General features: G+C 50.6%; 1 protein-coding gene and 2 pseudogenes across 3 annotated transcripts in view; 2 read left to right on the forward strand and 1 right to left on the reverse strand.

Moving 5' to 3' along the window:
- Window positions 1-11,243: 11,243 nt before the first annotated feature.
- LOC146173930 (uncharacterized) lies at window positions 11,244-12,119 on the forward strand (annotated as a pseudogene).
- A 2,270-nt stretch (window positions 12,120-14,389) lies between these two features.
- On the reverse strand, window positions 14,390-14,497 carry LOC146173931 (U4 spliceosomal RNA; annotated as a pseudogene).
- A 350-nt stretch (window positions 14,498-14,847) lies between these two features.
- The window catches only part of LOC146173932 (gamma-tubulin complex component 2-like), a 77,426-nt gene continuing 76,746 nt past the window's right edge, over window positions 14,848-15,527 (forward strand). For 2 of the 3 annotated variants that reach the window (XM_084583881.1, XM_084583883.1), the window contains exon 1: window positions 14,848-14,927. The gene's annotated coding sequence lies outside the window, so the exon portion shown is untranslated. The other variant, XM_084583882.1, reaches the window with a different exon arrangement.

The raw sequence follows: 15,527 nt of genomic DNA on the forward strand, positions 1-15,527 counted from the left end.
TTCTGACGCTCTAAGCCGTTTGCCTCAATCGCTGCAGGAGCCGCAAGCGGAAACAGAGGATCTGTCGGAAATGGTGCTTATAATCGACGAATGGGACCAACCAGCGGTTTCCCACCAAGAGATTCAAGCTCTCACAGCAGCTGACGGGCTTTTGCAAGAGATATGCAGGTACGTGACTAACGGATGGCCCTCCGTCGTAGAAGGTGACAGCAGGGAAGTGGCGGAATTCCGGAAAAGGAGACATGAGTTGTCTGTGGAGAAGGGGCTGTTGTACTGGGGGCATCCTGTGGTGATACCAAGTGCGGCGCGTGAGAAACTGTTGACGATGCTACACGAGTCTCATCAGGGTGCGTCAACCATGAAGACAAGGGCGAGGGCTAAGTTTTGGTGGCCCGGTTTAGATCAAGATATTTGTAGATTGGTCTCGAATTGTCGAAACTGTGTGCAGGCTTTGCCCATGCCCCCTAGGAATCCTGTCAGCTGGCCGATTTCAAGAGAGAGGTGGTCACGGCTGCATGCAGACTATGCAGGGCCTATTGGAAACAAAATGTTGTTGGTAATTGTCGATGCACACAGCAATTGGATAGAAGCCATTCCAGTATCTCGAGCAACCGCTAAAGCCACTGCCGATTGCATGAGAACCTTGTTTAGCAGGTTTGGATTGCCCCGCACCATAGTTACTGACAACGGTACACCCTTTACTGGGTTAGAGTTTGCGGTATTCCTACAGAAAAATGGAATCGAGCATATTCGTACCCCGCCTTATCACCCCCTGAGCAATGGTCTTGCGGAACGGGCCGTAAGAACAGTCAAGGAGGGCTTGAAGAAAATGCCGGGCGTGGAGTTGACAACTGCTCTGGCGAGAATTCTTTGTAACTACAGAAATTCGCCACAAGCTTCAGGCTCTACTCCGTCCGAGCTTCTTCTGGGATACCGTTTGCGTACAAAATTAGATATGTGTTTTCCTCCCAGGAACTACGAAATGCCCAAGCATTCAGAGACTGATTCCGCCAGTTGGTACTTCACCCCGGGAGACGCAGTCTACGTGCGCAACTACGGCGTAGGAGAAAAGTGGACACCAGGCAAAGTGAAATCGACGAGTGGTGCCCGTCTAGTCACTGTGGCTACTGAGGACGGAGTCGTTCGACGTTATGTCGACCAGATCCGAAAACGCTCATCAGACACCGACGGAAGCAGAGAAGTATCAAGTCCTGCAGAATTGCCTCCTGCGACCTTAGGGGCCCCGACAGACGAGGCTCACGACCTTCCCGAAGGGCCTGTTCCTGAGCTACGCCGATCCACAAGAACTAGAAAGCCAGTGGAACGCTATGGCTATTAGGGGAAGGAAATGCTGCTGACAACAATTCTGCAGATAACAGCGCATGCGTAGCTAGTCCCTCTTTCCTTCTTCCCCTCCTTTCTTTCCTTCTCTATATATTTCCGAGCCGGAAATAAAGCGTCGTCTTTTCGCTCTGTGAATCTGCCTGGTTTTCATCGCGTAGCTGCCGGCCTTTGGCCGGTAGAACGCAACAACGACCATATAAAAGAAGGGGGAGAACCCAGTCGTAGTCTGCGTAGCCGTATTGTAGGCGTACGTTACGAAAGGCAGCACTTGGTCCCAATTAGAGTAAGCGCTATCAACGTACATGGCTGGCATGTGACTAAGAGTGCGATTAAATCGCTCAGTCATGCCGTTCGTTTGGGGTTGATGCGCTGTGGTGCTCCGGTGAATGATCTGGCACTGTTTGAGGAGGGCCTCGACAGTGTCGGAAAGAAACGCACGTCCGCGGTCACTGATCAATTCTTTCGGTGCGCCGTGACGAAGAACGAGGCGATGCAGAATGAACGAAGCAACATCCCGTGCGGTGGCAGACTGCAAGGCCGATGTTTCCACGTAACGGGTTAGGTGGTCAACGGCTACGATGACCCAGCGGTTGTTAGCCGACGTGGTCGGAAGCGGGCCATACAGATCGATACCGACACGGTCAAAAGGGCGGCTGGGGCAAGGCAATGGCTGCAACGGAGCGGCTGGCTGAGGGGGTGGATTCTTGCGACGTTGGCAGGCGGTACAGGATCGGATGTACTGACGAATGAAGCTGTACATGCCGCGCCAGTAATATCTCATACGCAGTCGAGAATAGGTTTTCATGACACCTGCATGGCCGCATTGGGGATCGGCGTGGAAAGAGGCGCAGATTTCAGCACGGAGATGTCGCGGAATCACGAGAAGCCACTTTCGCCCTATAGGATGGTAATTGCGGCGGTATAAAAGTCCATCACGAGTGGCGAAGTAGTGGGCCTGGCGACTAAGTGCACGTAACGGAGACAGCTCTGCGGGCGTAGACAGGAATGTTAAGAGGGAGGATATCCATGGATCCTTCTGCTGCTCAGATTTCATGTTGGTAATGTTGAGCGGCGACATATCGTAGGCACAAACGAAGCCAGCCGTCGAGTCGTTAGGAAGCGGTGAACGGGAAAGGGCATCAGCGTCGGTGTGCTTGCGTCCAGATCGATAGATAACGTGGATATCGTACTCCTGAAGACGTAACGCCCAGCGGGCGAGGCGGCCGGAGGGGTCTTTGAGGGAGGATAGCCAACAGAGCGCGTGGTAGTCAGTAACAACGTAGAATGGGCGACCGTAAATATAAGGACGAAACTTGGTAATGGCCCATATGACGGCCAGACACTCCTTTTCGGTCACAGAATAGTTCGATTCCGCTTTCGTGAGGGTACGACTAGCGTACGCGACGACATACTCGGAATATCCAGGTTTCCGTTGAGCAAGAACAGCGCCCAGACCTACGCCGCTTGCATCAGTGTGTATTTCGGTCGAGCAGGCAGGGTCAAAATGGCGGAGTATAGGGGGAGAGGGCAACGCCAGCAAGGACCTTGCCACTGGAGAGACCAGTAGACGGCGTAGTGTACTGAACGCAGCATCACAGGATGGAGACCAAGAGGAGAGGTTCGGGCCTCCGGCGAGAAGTTGCGTTAAAGGGGCGATGATACTGGCGAAGTTGCGGATAAAACGGCGGAAATAATAACATAGACCGATAAAACTGCGAAGTTCTTTCAAGGTTGTGGGCTTGGGGAAGTCTGCGACGGCACGAAGTTTGGTAGGATCCGGTAGAACGCCATTCTTGGATATGACCAAGTATTGTGAGCTTGGTAGCGGCAAAGTGACATTTCTTCAAGTTGAGCTGTAGGCCGGCTTCAGTAAGGCACGTAAGGACACGCTGAAGGCGCAGAAGGTGCGAAGGGAAATCTTTCGAGAAAACGACAATGTCATCTAGATAACAAAGACACGTTTCCCATTTGAGCCCACTGAGAATGTTATCCATCATTCTCTCGAAGGTGGCAGGGGCGTTGCACATTCCGAACGGCATCACATTGAATTCATACAAGCCATCGGGAGTGATGAAGGCTGTTTTCGGGCGGTCAGCGGAAGCCATCGGTACTTGCCAATAGCCAGAGCTCAAATCTAGCGACGAAAAGAATTCCGCTTCTTGCAAACAATCTAGCGCGTCGTCAATTCGTGGTAGTGGGTAAACATCTTTGCGAGTTATCTTATTCAGACGCCGGTAGTCCACACAGAAGCGGATCGTGCCATCTTTCTTCGTCACCAACACTACGGGGGAGGCCCAAGGGCTATGAGATGGTCGTATGATGCCCCGTTGAAGCATATCGGCGACATTGTCACGAATGACGCGGCGCTCAGTGGGCGACACGCGATATGGTCGCTGCCGCAGGGGAGCATGAGGACCAGTGTCGATTGCATGAGAAACGGTCAAGGCGCGGCCCAACGAAAGCTGGGACACGTCAAAAGATGCACTGAAGCGCTGAAGGAGGGCAACTATTTGGTCCCGTTGGGCGGACGGAAGGTCGGTCGCGATAGCTTAATGAAGGGCGTCGATAGGAAGCTCATGACTCGTAGCAGCACAAGACGTCAGGGCAGCGACGTGAGGAAAAACTTCAGGTTCGGAGAACATGTAAGTGCGATCAGGGTCCAGCTCTTCAATGTAGCCGAGACACTCCCTGCGAAGAACAGCCGTTGGGCAGGGAAAAGGGTTGGAAGCATAGATGACACAGCTGCCATCAGAAATCGTTAGAACGGCGAAAGGAAGGAGGAGACGGTTATGGTGGGCGGAGGCGAGTTTGGGCGTAAAGTGAACAGGACTAGGGAGGGCAGATGTCGAAATAAGGGGAACGAGAACAGAAGGAAAGGGAGGAATGTCGGTGTCTGCAGCTACAAGGAGTTTAGCACGGCGCACAGGCGGGTCACACAGGGAAACATTACACACAGGGGAAAGCTCAACTTCAACTTCAGCACGAGCACAATCAATCATAGCACTGTGAGTCGACAGAAAGTCGTAGCCGAGGATGTCGTGGGAGCAGTCGTAAAGCACCACCGTCTCGACGAGGTACGTAATGTCTTTGATGCAAACTCGTACCGTGCATGCTGCCACAGGGGTGATGCGCTCTGAACTGGCCGTACGAAGCGAAAAGGCAGAAAGCAGCGTCGTGACCTTGCGAATTTTACAGCGAAGGGCATCACTAATTACGGAAACGGCAGCACCTGTATCCACCACCGCAAGAACGGGAAAACCTTCTACGAACACTTCAATGACGTTGGCGGGAGAAGGAGGAGGACTTAACGAGTTCGTCAAACGCGCAGTTCTTGCCTCCGGAACTGCGGCATTTAGTTTTCCCCTTGCGTAGGGCCCTGTCGCCGGAGCATCGGCGAAATGGAACGTCGGCGAGGCGAAGGCGAACGGCGTGTCGAGTACTGAGCCCGAAGTGGAGACGATCCAGAAGAAACGTTGCTCAAGGGCGGTTCGGGATCGTAGTGGTACTGACGGACTGTGTTCTCAGGATGAAGTGGGCGCTGACGGCAAGGCGAGCGACGTGACCCGGGAGCCCGCAAGCATAGCAAATTGGGCGATTGTCGGCGGTTCGCCATGGGTTCGTAATGCGGCGTCGCGGTCGAGGGATTGGAGACTGAGGGGCCATGAAACGAGGTGGAGCATAAAATGTAGGGCCGTTCCGGTAAGACTATGTAGGAAGTGGACCGCGCGTTCCAGCGGTTACTTAAGCGTAAGTGAGTGGGGCTTACACAGGAGAGATGGGAACACTAGAAGGCAGCGCTTTGGCGACTTTCTCCTCGATAACTTGGCGGATAGCCGGCGAGATGGATGGCGCGTTGGCCGGCGCTAATTGCGAAGTGCAGACGGTCGGCTGAACTGGATGGAGGAGGGACAGCTGGCGTGCAACTTCTTCGCGGATGAAGTCTTGGATATTCTGCATAAATTGAGACTGTTCCGCAGACGGCGTAGCCAGTGCCAAGCCAGCAATGCCGGCAGGTGCGGCAGCCTGCCGCGTAGAAGCGCGTTGCTTTCGTAGCTCGTCAAACCTCTGGCACAGGGTTAAAATGTCGGATACGGAAGTAGGGTCCCTGGCCGACATCATATAGTACGCATCATCAGTAAGACCTTTTAGAACATGTGTGACTCTTTCGGGCTCGGGCATGGACGGATTGACCCGCTTGCAGAGGTCAACCACGTCCTCAATGTAGCTGGTAAACGTTTCCTCGGGAAGTTGAAGCCGTGCATGGAGGCGTTGTTCGGCACGGAGTTTGCGTACCGCAGGACGGCCGAAGACATCCGCGAAGTTTTTCTTGAAGACAGACCACGTCGAAAGATCGGCTTCGTGGTTTCGAAACCACAGATTTGCCACGTCCGTGAGGTAGAAGAGGACGTTGCTCAGTTTTATGGAATCGTCCCAGCGGTTGTAAGTGCTGACGCGCTCGAAAGAGGCCAGCCAGTCGTCAACGTCATGGTCGTCGGTACCACTGAAGAAAGGTGGGTCACGGGGGCGTTGTGCCCCGGGACAAAAGATGGTGGCAGGAGTGGCAGGGATGGGCGCCGATGGTTGGCTGGGAGCGTCCTCCATGGTTGTGACCGAAGGCGGTAGCGTGTGGTTCCGAAGTTCCAGGGGGAAATTTGCGAGGAGGGCTGGGGCGACGACCGAGACACCTCCACCAAGTGTAAGGTGTTTATTGGAGCACCAAGAAGTAACGTCCACAAACCAAAGCGACGGGGCTAGCGTTCGAATCAACAGTGCAGTGCCAACAAGGCTCCGGCTCCACTCCGTCTACCTCTTCGGGTTGGCGCGCGAGCTGATGGCGATCGGGATTACTACAATATATTTATTTCTTTGTTTATTTTCAATGCCCTCAATCGCCTAGGCATTATAGAGGGGAGTGGGGTCACATAAATAATAAACGAAAAGCGGCAGTTTTAGAAAACAAACGCAATACAATAGAAAATGTCCGACTAGTGAACTAGAACACAGTACAAACATTATCAAAACTGCTGATAGCACAGTAAAAGCAGTAAAATATTTCGAGCAATAAACTAGGACACCGCACGAATATGAGCTTATCATGATAAAGAAAGAAAAAAAAAGAATAAACGAATTACCTGTAGAGAACACTAAATCAAATCGCGAAACAAAAATGCAGACAGTCACTGGGAAAAAAGATTGAAATCTGTTATCGACCAATATCTGCGGGAAGGGCTTCCAGTCATTTGGATCAATTTGATCAATACTGCGTAGATACTCGACGTCATGTTGAACAAACGGGTTTTACGAAAATCAATGCCTTGGCATAGGGGTAGTGGCTCAAAAACTAATATTCAGTATATTGGACAAAATGCCCAAAGTTAGCCTGGTATCAGAAGGTTATACGACCGCGCCGCACACAACTGCCACTGTTATGCTTCAACTTGCTCATTACAAAGCGGCTCTTCTCTGATAGCTTACTGTACTACAAGAGTCTCGCAAATGGTTTTTGTAACCCAAGATATCTATGACCAATGCAAACATTTCAAGACGTCCACAACTTATTCTTATCGATAAAGAGAGAAAGCAGCCAAGATGGTGTTTCCGTAGACGTCCTGGGACGCGCGCGAGGCAGCAGGAAGCTTGAGAAAAGACAATTTGTTGGCTATCAGCGTAAATATGGTGAGGCTAAATATCAAGCCCTGCAGTCTGGCTGCCTGACGGCGCCCCAAGAACGGTTATTAATGCGGCAAATCAATCTTCCCCCTCTCTAAAAAATGCCAGCCTCGGCATTATCCTATGAGGAACCGAAGAACAAGGAAATCCGCTAGCGTCGGGTGTTTATTGGTAGATACGAGCGAGCGGCTAATGGGTAAGGCTTCATTCTTGCGTCGTGAACAACTGCGGAAGATGGTTGTCTAGAGTGACGAACACTGCAGTTCCTTGTGTAAGAACATTATAGTTGACCTCCCTAAGATGACGGATCATTTCATATAGGATCCAAAGTATCTGCGCAGCAGCTTTTCAGAGCGCCTTCTCATACAAATTGGGGGCTCCATGCCTAACTTTTTCTCTAGGTTGGTACAGGGACATCCCAACGGCGAAGGTTATAACGGTGAGCGCATTTTTCGAGCTGGTGCCGGATACGGTACCGAGCAAGTTGGCGGAGAGTCTTGATTGGCGTGATGAACGGATTGATCAATATCGACGACGTTAAACTTAACACCTTTAGGAGGCAGCATTTGTCGAGAATTGTTATGGCTTCGTAACCTGTATGAAATGGATTAAAGTGTGTCATTTCTTTTTTTTTCAGTGCAGTATTACATGCAGTGGTCACGTAGGGGTGTATTGCGTCCCAGTTCTGGTGGTATTTGTCGACATACATTGAAATCGTGTTGGCAATCGTATTACCGAGTCGTTTGCACGTGCTTTTCTTTTTTCTTTTTTTTTTCCTTTTCGAGTGATGTGCATTGCGCTGTTGAGTATATCGTCCCAGTAAGAGGTGATCTACTGCTTTGAAAAGGCCGCTTCTTGCTTCTCGTTTGCAGGATATGCAGATGGTCATAAAAATTTTAACTTAGAATGTGCGTTCTTTGCCCAATTGTCGATACAACTTAATCGACAACATAATGTTGTGCACCACTCTATCGGACATCAGGGTAATGCCACATGAACATTATATTAATGTTACTGTATAGTGTACCTGCTGATCAAAAATGTGGCATTAGCAACATTTATGCCAGCTGTGTGAATGAGCTGGCAACATTTGTGTTACTTGGGGACGGGTGTGCGCCTCCGCCATTACTCACCAGTCGTCTTTTACACGAAAATTTGGCTTTAACGTGAATTTAGACGTATTGATGACATATCATTAGACTATTTTACGCTCGCGTGACAGGAACCAGAACGTATGAAACTAGCTGCCTCCCTGCATTTCTTGGTATGCCTGTAATTGCACGGTACTGCAAACAATTATTATTTCACGCATTCAGCTAGCTTATTACTTTGATTTAACAGGGATATTTCATACGAACTTCTCTAAACGCTGTGTTCGTAAGGCTGAAAGTCGCGGCCGAAATTTTTCACTGAAATGCACGGCAGACAACACTTCCGGGACGAGCAGTCCAGCTTATGATGATTTTACTCGCAATCGCAAAGTAGGAATATGAATGCGGCATCTAACCTACAAATGGACCTCAATGGTACTGTGATCGACTGAAGAAACGTTTCAGGGCACTCTGGCACTCTCTTTGCGATGCCCAGAAATGATGTGAACGCGATGACGATGCTGATGGGCATACAAGTGAAAGAACTGAAGGCTCGCGCACCGCACACCGCGCTTACAGTGCTCACTCCTGTCTTGACATTTTAGACACCCGTCGGGTAAGCTCCGTGCGGTTATTACACAAAGCGTACACATTTCGTCTGGCCATAAAGGCATCATCGTCTCCATAACCCTGAATTCGGAAAAACGGAGTCAAATTAAATTGGCAGGGGTTATCGCTGTTAAACCGATTACAGTCAGATTACATGAACCTTTTTTGCCTTACTTGTTTTAATTTACTGGAACTGCGTTTTTATTCAATACAGTTACCTGATACAAACTATGAGCCTGGTGTGCTTCAGTTTCATCTGTACGTGTGGCGCCATCTGGGAGCCGCCACCTCAAATAGTGAAGGTTTAACAGTGGCCATCATGACGAAGTGCGATACTACGGCGTGCTATACCTCGAAGGCCGTGCGCTTAATTATGCATGTTGCGTCATCTCGGAGGCGCGACGTCAAAAGGCGGACGTTTGTCCTCACTTAAACATAGTTATAACGAGCGAGAGCACCCGCCGCAGTGCACATTGGGTGAAATGCTCGGCTACTGAATGCGATCACCCGGGTTCCGAACCGGATCGGTTCTAGACTGCTCCGTTTGTAAGTCTGAAAGCAATGCAATATACCATGGTCAGACAGGTTCATATTATTCTTACATCGTGGACAGGTTCCATCACTCTCTGTTGGGTGACGAACTTGAAGGACTTATCGGGGAGCCTGACTGAGTTTGAATTACACGCGCGACGCCACGTGGTTGCAACCTCTGAAACAGGCTAGCCAACCAAAGTGACGGCACAGAGAGGATCGGACAAGATTCTTGGTCGGCAGTGATGAGCGTATGAGTGCTATTGCAGTAATACGCACGAAATTTCGTATCAAAATTGTTGATCAGCCATTCTTGCAACCAGTAGAGCACAGGGTGCTGGGATACCACTGCGTTTCCCATTTAGCATTCATCTGCTAGTCGGGTTGGAGGCCTTAGTTTGCAATAGTCACTCGCAGCGATGACGTATTTACCTTCAGATAAGTTAGGTGTAGAGGTACTGCGCCTTCATTAACCTAGAAACCAACTTAAGCCAGCCCCGCCACATTGGTGTAGTGTTTAAGACGCCCGACTACTGCGCAGGAGTACCCGGGCAACCCACGCTCGATCCCGACCGCCGACGGCTGCGTTTCGATGGAGACTGATGCAGAAGCCAAGTAAAAAGCAGAAAAAGACTGGGGGCGGCAACCACCATAATTTACCAATGGAACTGTGGTGGGATTCGCAACAAAGAAGTGAAACGAATGTTACACATTGGCAGGCAAGAAAGCCCGATGTAATTGCTCTACAGGAAACAAACGGGAAACCAAGACCCCCGGGGTACGTAATTTACGCGGACCACACGGAGAACGGAACGGCGGTGCTCGCCCGCAGCGAAGTGTAGGCAACTCAACATGTTACGGTGCAGAGTAGGTGCAAGCACACGCAGATCGAAATTCATACTTGAGAAATTGGCAGCTCGGGCAATTTATTTGCAATGAGCGCATACTGCCGGCTGTCTGACCATAGCGCGATCGGCATCACGATCCGAGGTTCCCAATACCGAGCTGTGCTGGGGACGGCACGGATAACGGATTGGGACAAGATGAGAATGTTCACTCAAGAACAAGACGAGGCGTCCGAGGAAGAATTTGGACAGGCATAAACACAACAGACCAACACCGAATGGGCGAGGGACCAGAGGAAGGTCCTCCAAACATTTACCCAAGAAATCAGAACGACGTCGCCGACTCCGTACGTAGACGCCAGACTGACCTACATGTGGGCGGCCCGGCACTCGTTAACGCGGCGGTGGAGACGTCAGAGGCACAACAGAAAGCTGGCCAAGCGCATAGCAGTCTTGAACCCCCCCCCCCCCCCCCCCCGAGCACATGACCAAACTATATATTGAAAATTAGCTGAAAACCTGTGACGGCCTGAAGGGCAAGGTATCAACGCGGAAGACGTGGCCTCTCTTGAGGCATCTGATCAAACGTTGAGTGGCAAAACTGCGACTAATCGCAACCTCACCGAAGTATTGAACACGTACAAGGGAGACGGCCGCAGGCTCCTGAAAGACTTGAAAGCGAAGTACCTAGAGCAGGGGCAGTACCCGATGTCCGAGAGGGAAGAGCCCGACAAAGAAGAGTTGTACCGGCCGTTTACCATGACGGAACTGTGGACAGCAACAGGTGAAAGTAACAAGAGAAGTACACCTGGCAAGGACGCCATAACTTACAAACTACTCGTTAACATTAGCGGTCCGCGGCCTCTTAGAGCACATCAACGATCTCTGGGAGAGCTATCGGTTGCCGAAGGAATGGAAGGACGCCGAGGTCTGTTTCATTCCAAAACGCGGCAAGGCCCTCACGATAGACAACATGCGGCCCATCTCCCTCCCGTCCTGTGTGATGAAGGTGATGGGGTGCATGATCCTTCGCCGGCTGCAGAAGCATCTGTAAGAAACGGATCAGATGCCAAAGACGATGTATGGCTTCGGGCAAGATCTTAGTAGCCAAAACGTGATGATCCAACTTTACGAACTGGTTGTCAGGCCGGCAATGAGGCACGCACCGCGCGGGATACTCGCCCTCGGCCTGAAAGGAGCGTTTGACAACGTGTCTCACGCAAGCGTGTTGCAGAATCTGAACAAGGCCACGTGTAGCCGAAAGACGTTCGACTACATAAAAGATTTTCTGTCTAACCGAACGGCGACCCTCAGAATAAGGGAGGAGAAGTCGGACGTCGAGCTCGGTGATAGAAGTGCCCCTCAATGATCGGTCTTGTCACCCCGGCCCTTCAATCTGGCTCTCCTGCCCCTGCCTGATTTCCTCGAGCAAATCGAAGGCGGGGACCACGCGTTCTACGCCGGCGATATTACAGCGTGGACGGCCCGAGCCAGGTCTCATGCCTGGACGGAGGAAGGCTTGCAGAGTGCGGCAGCGACCATGCACGAGTACGCAAAGTCGTGCGGACTAAGCTGCGTTCCCCAGAAATCAGAGCTGATTATGATCCAACCGGGAAAATAATCCAAGAAAGAGCTGCCACCTAACGTGATCATCACCATCGACGGAACGGCCATCAAGCCAACACAGCAGATTAGGATTCTCGGCCTACTACTTCAGAGCGACGGGAAGGCCCACGCCGCCGTCACAAAGATCAAGACAACAACCGAACAGATACATAGTATGTTTGGGAGGGTATCTAACAGAAACTAAGGCCTTAAAGAGGAGGATGCCATGAGCGTGGTACGCGCGTTCGTTGTGTCGCGCTTTACCTATTTTTTCCCGTATCTTCAGCTGACGAAAGCGATTAGGGGCACCCTAAACACGATGCTTCGTAAGACAACGAAGCAAACGCACTGGGCATGTCCATATACTCGTCCACGTAAGACTGCTAAACATGGGCGCCCACAACACGTTGGAGGAGCTCACTGAAGCCCACCTCTCTAATCAGAGAATCCGGCTCAGTCACATGGAACACGGTTGAGCCGTCCTACGCAAGATAGGATTGCAGATCGAGCCAGTACTCATCAAGGCGGCCCTTGCGGAAGACAAGATGACCATTCAGACCGAACTCCGTCCCCGGAACATGACACCGGGCAAGGACGACGACAGGTCAAAGCGGGCCAGAGCCATAGCCCGGAAGCTGGAAATGAACCCCAAGGTCCTCTAAGCGGACGCCGTGCTCCGAAACAGAACAGAGTGACCGAGAGACTGAGTGACCTGATGGGAGTCATAAGTGGTCTATGGATTATCGCAGGAGATTTCAATGCCCATCACCCTTTGTGGGGAGGTGTTAGGATGAACCTCAGGGGCAAAAAGCTCGTCTCCTTTGCCTCGGAGCATAACCTCCAATGCCTAAATGACGGAACCCCGACGTGTATTAGAGAAGTGAATTACAGCAGCTGCCTGGACTTGACTTTCGTTTCGGAATTCCTTGCAAGACGCGTCCGCTGGTTTTCAGATATTGAAACCCATGACAGCGACCACATCCCGACCTACCTTACCATTAGCGGCCATGTCACATCTTCCTCAGCACCACGTATGTGCTACATTGACTGGAAAGTTTTCAAGGAAATTATGCAACATGCTTGCTTTGAGGGCTACTACACGGGTATCGAAGGAAAGACTAAGGAGGCTATGGAAAGAGAACCCCGCTTCTTCCACCCTGTGACAAACTACACCCATTTTGATACTGAATTCCAGCTACTGCGATCGCTAGCAGAGCGTAGATATATATACCGTCGCACGAAGTCGCACGTAGACCTTGGGTATGCCAGGCGCATACAAAAGAAAATACAGCGCAGAATTCAGACACTTCAGACTTAACGCTGGCGGAAATTTTGCGCAGCACTGGATCCACGGAAGTCCTCACAAGTTTAGAATGTGATTCGTGGCCTCCGAACATCCCCTCAACAGTGCTACCCATTCAAATCCCTCGCGCTGCACCAGCGACGCAGCGAGGTTGATGTAGCCGAAGAATTCTGTGCAAAGACGACTGCCTCCCAAACCCACCAGCAGCGGAGTATTGCTGTGTTCCGCCATCGAGGGATTCCCGTATGGATCTGTTATTTTCTGAGGAGAACTCGACGCCGCGCTAGCTTGTTGCAGACGGTCGTCATCACCGGGGCCCGACGGAGTGACGTACGTCTCGCTTACCAACCTTGGCCAGGAGGCTCGTCGGGCTCTTTTGGACTTTTACAACCCGTCATGGTGCGACGGCACAGTTCCCAATGACTGGAAGACCAGCCGGGTCATTCCACTGCTGAAACCCGGGAAATCCCCTCTCGAACTTCCTTCATATCCCCGATAGCGCTTGCCAGCTGTGTCGGCAATGTTATGGAACGAATGCTGCTCACGCGCATTGAGTGGTACTTGGAGAGATACCAAGTGTACCCAGGCTTAATGTCCGGTTTTCGACGTGGCCGTTCGTGTATCGACAACGGTTGACCTGGTTACATCAATTTAGGTACAAAAAATTCTGAAATGATTTACTGCGGCGTTGTTTTTGGACATTAAGGGCGCCTACGACAACATTACGCATCAGGCTATTATGAAAGCATTGCAAACCGCTGAGATTGGAGGCCGTATGTTCAGCTGGATACGCAGCTATTTATCAGAGATGTCGCTTTATTTCCAGACTCAGGACGGACCAACCTGTTTACACCGCTGCTCAGGCGGAGTCCCAAAAGGTGGGGTGTTGAGCCCAACCCTGTTCAACCTTGCTTGCATCGGCCTGGTCGAATTGCTGCCACAATCAGCTCAGATGTCCATCTATGCTGATCATATCTGCATTTGGGCGTCACGTGTGACTCGTCCCTAAGTCCGTGAGAGACTTCAAAAGGCAGCATCAATCGTGACGCGTTACCTACATTTGCAGGGTCTTAGCATTTAAAGTGAGAAATGCTCTCTTAAAAATAAGTTGATAAAAATAAACTATTTTAATAATTACAGGTAGAGTAGACGGTGACGGCTGGCTTTGAAGGCCGCCATTTTGTAAAGGACCATCCAGAGATGGCCTTTACCGACTTCTCATCGACAGGCACCTCTCGTGGAGCCCACATCTGAATGACATAAAAAAGAGACTACTTGCCTTGCCCATGTTCTCTCTTTCCTCGGGGGAAGTTATGAGGCGCATCAGTACACTACATGGTACAACTTTATCGATCATTGTTTCTGGGATACATGCGGGACAGCCTTCCTATACCATCTGGTCAAAAATCAAGCTATGTACCCTGCCACTGTTTTCAACTAGCAATAGTCGCTCCTCAGTCAAGACTTCATTGGATACGACCCTGCCTCTGCGCAAAGCTCCCTTACGGCGCGGTTCAGGTGTCCACAGAGTAAGTGTGACAGATACTGCTCCTTTCCCTTCCTGTGAACCAATTATTATTATTATTATTATTACCCTGCCACTGTAACTTTACTGCGCCATACGTTCTTTTCTCTGGATGGTCTTTTACAAAATGGCGGCTTTCAATGCCAGCCATCACCGTCTACTCTACCTGTAATTATTAAAATAGTTTATTTTTATCAACTTATGTCGTCTCCTCCAAACAAAACAAAACTTATCTTTTGACTCATGGGGTGCGTTTTTATTTTGCGTTGTTAAAGGATACAAGCAAGTTGATTTCGAAAGCAGCTCTGCTTATTTCCGGATCCACTCTCCTTCATTCTCGCCCACAACGGCAACAGCGCGATCGATATGAACTTTTAGCGTCTTTCCTCTCGTCAAATTCAATCGTAAGTTGCTCGTTACAGCGTTACAGCGCCTCCAATTCCCACATAAGTTCGTCTACTACACCAAAAGAACGTTATTTAACTTGTGTGGCGCAACACAGACACGCTTTACGTCGAACCTTGTTGCGCCTCTGTGTGTTCCTCTCCAGCGGGCTGCGGGCTGGTGTTGTCATTTACAGGTATCAAATTGCGCATCAGAAATTGGGTTCAAGGACCCTCCGAGCAGGCATCTGCTCAGTGTCACTCCTTAGGCACGACGTTATTCTCTTTGAAACTCTCTGCAGACTTCTGTGAAGTGCTGTGGGTCCTACTGCTGTGTGTTTAGCGCAAAGGGTGCGACTTTTTCTTTGGCACGGGTTGACCGTCCGAGTCAGCTCGAGATGTCTCAATGTTGGTAAAGATGAAAACCAGTGGAAAAGCACACAACACAACGCATCTGCGTCTTTCCGCTGGTTTTTATCTTTACCAATATGTACCAACTGGCCCAACTCTCCACTCTACTGAACAATGTCTCAATGTGCATGTCCTAACTATCGTTGAGTTTTCTGCGCACGTTCAGGTGGTATGTCTCTTGTGTACCTTTCGGGCGTACCCGATGCATGC

This window comes from Amblyomma maculatum, chromosome 11 (assembly GCF_055883805.1).
Source record: "Amblyomma maculatum isolate TAMU_Amacu chromosome 11, ASM5588380v1, whole genome shotgun sequence".
Taxonomy (NCBI): Eukaryota; Metazoa; Arthropoda; class Arachnida; order Ixodida; family Ixodidae; genus Amblyomma; species Amblyomma maculatum.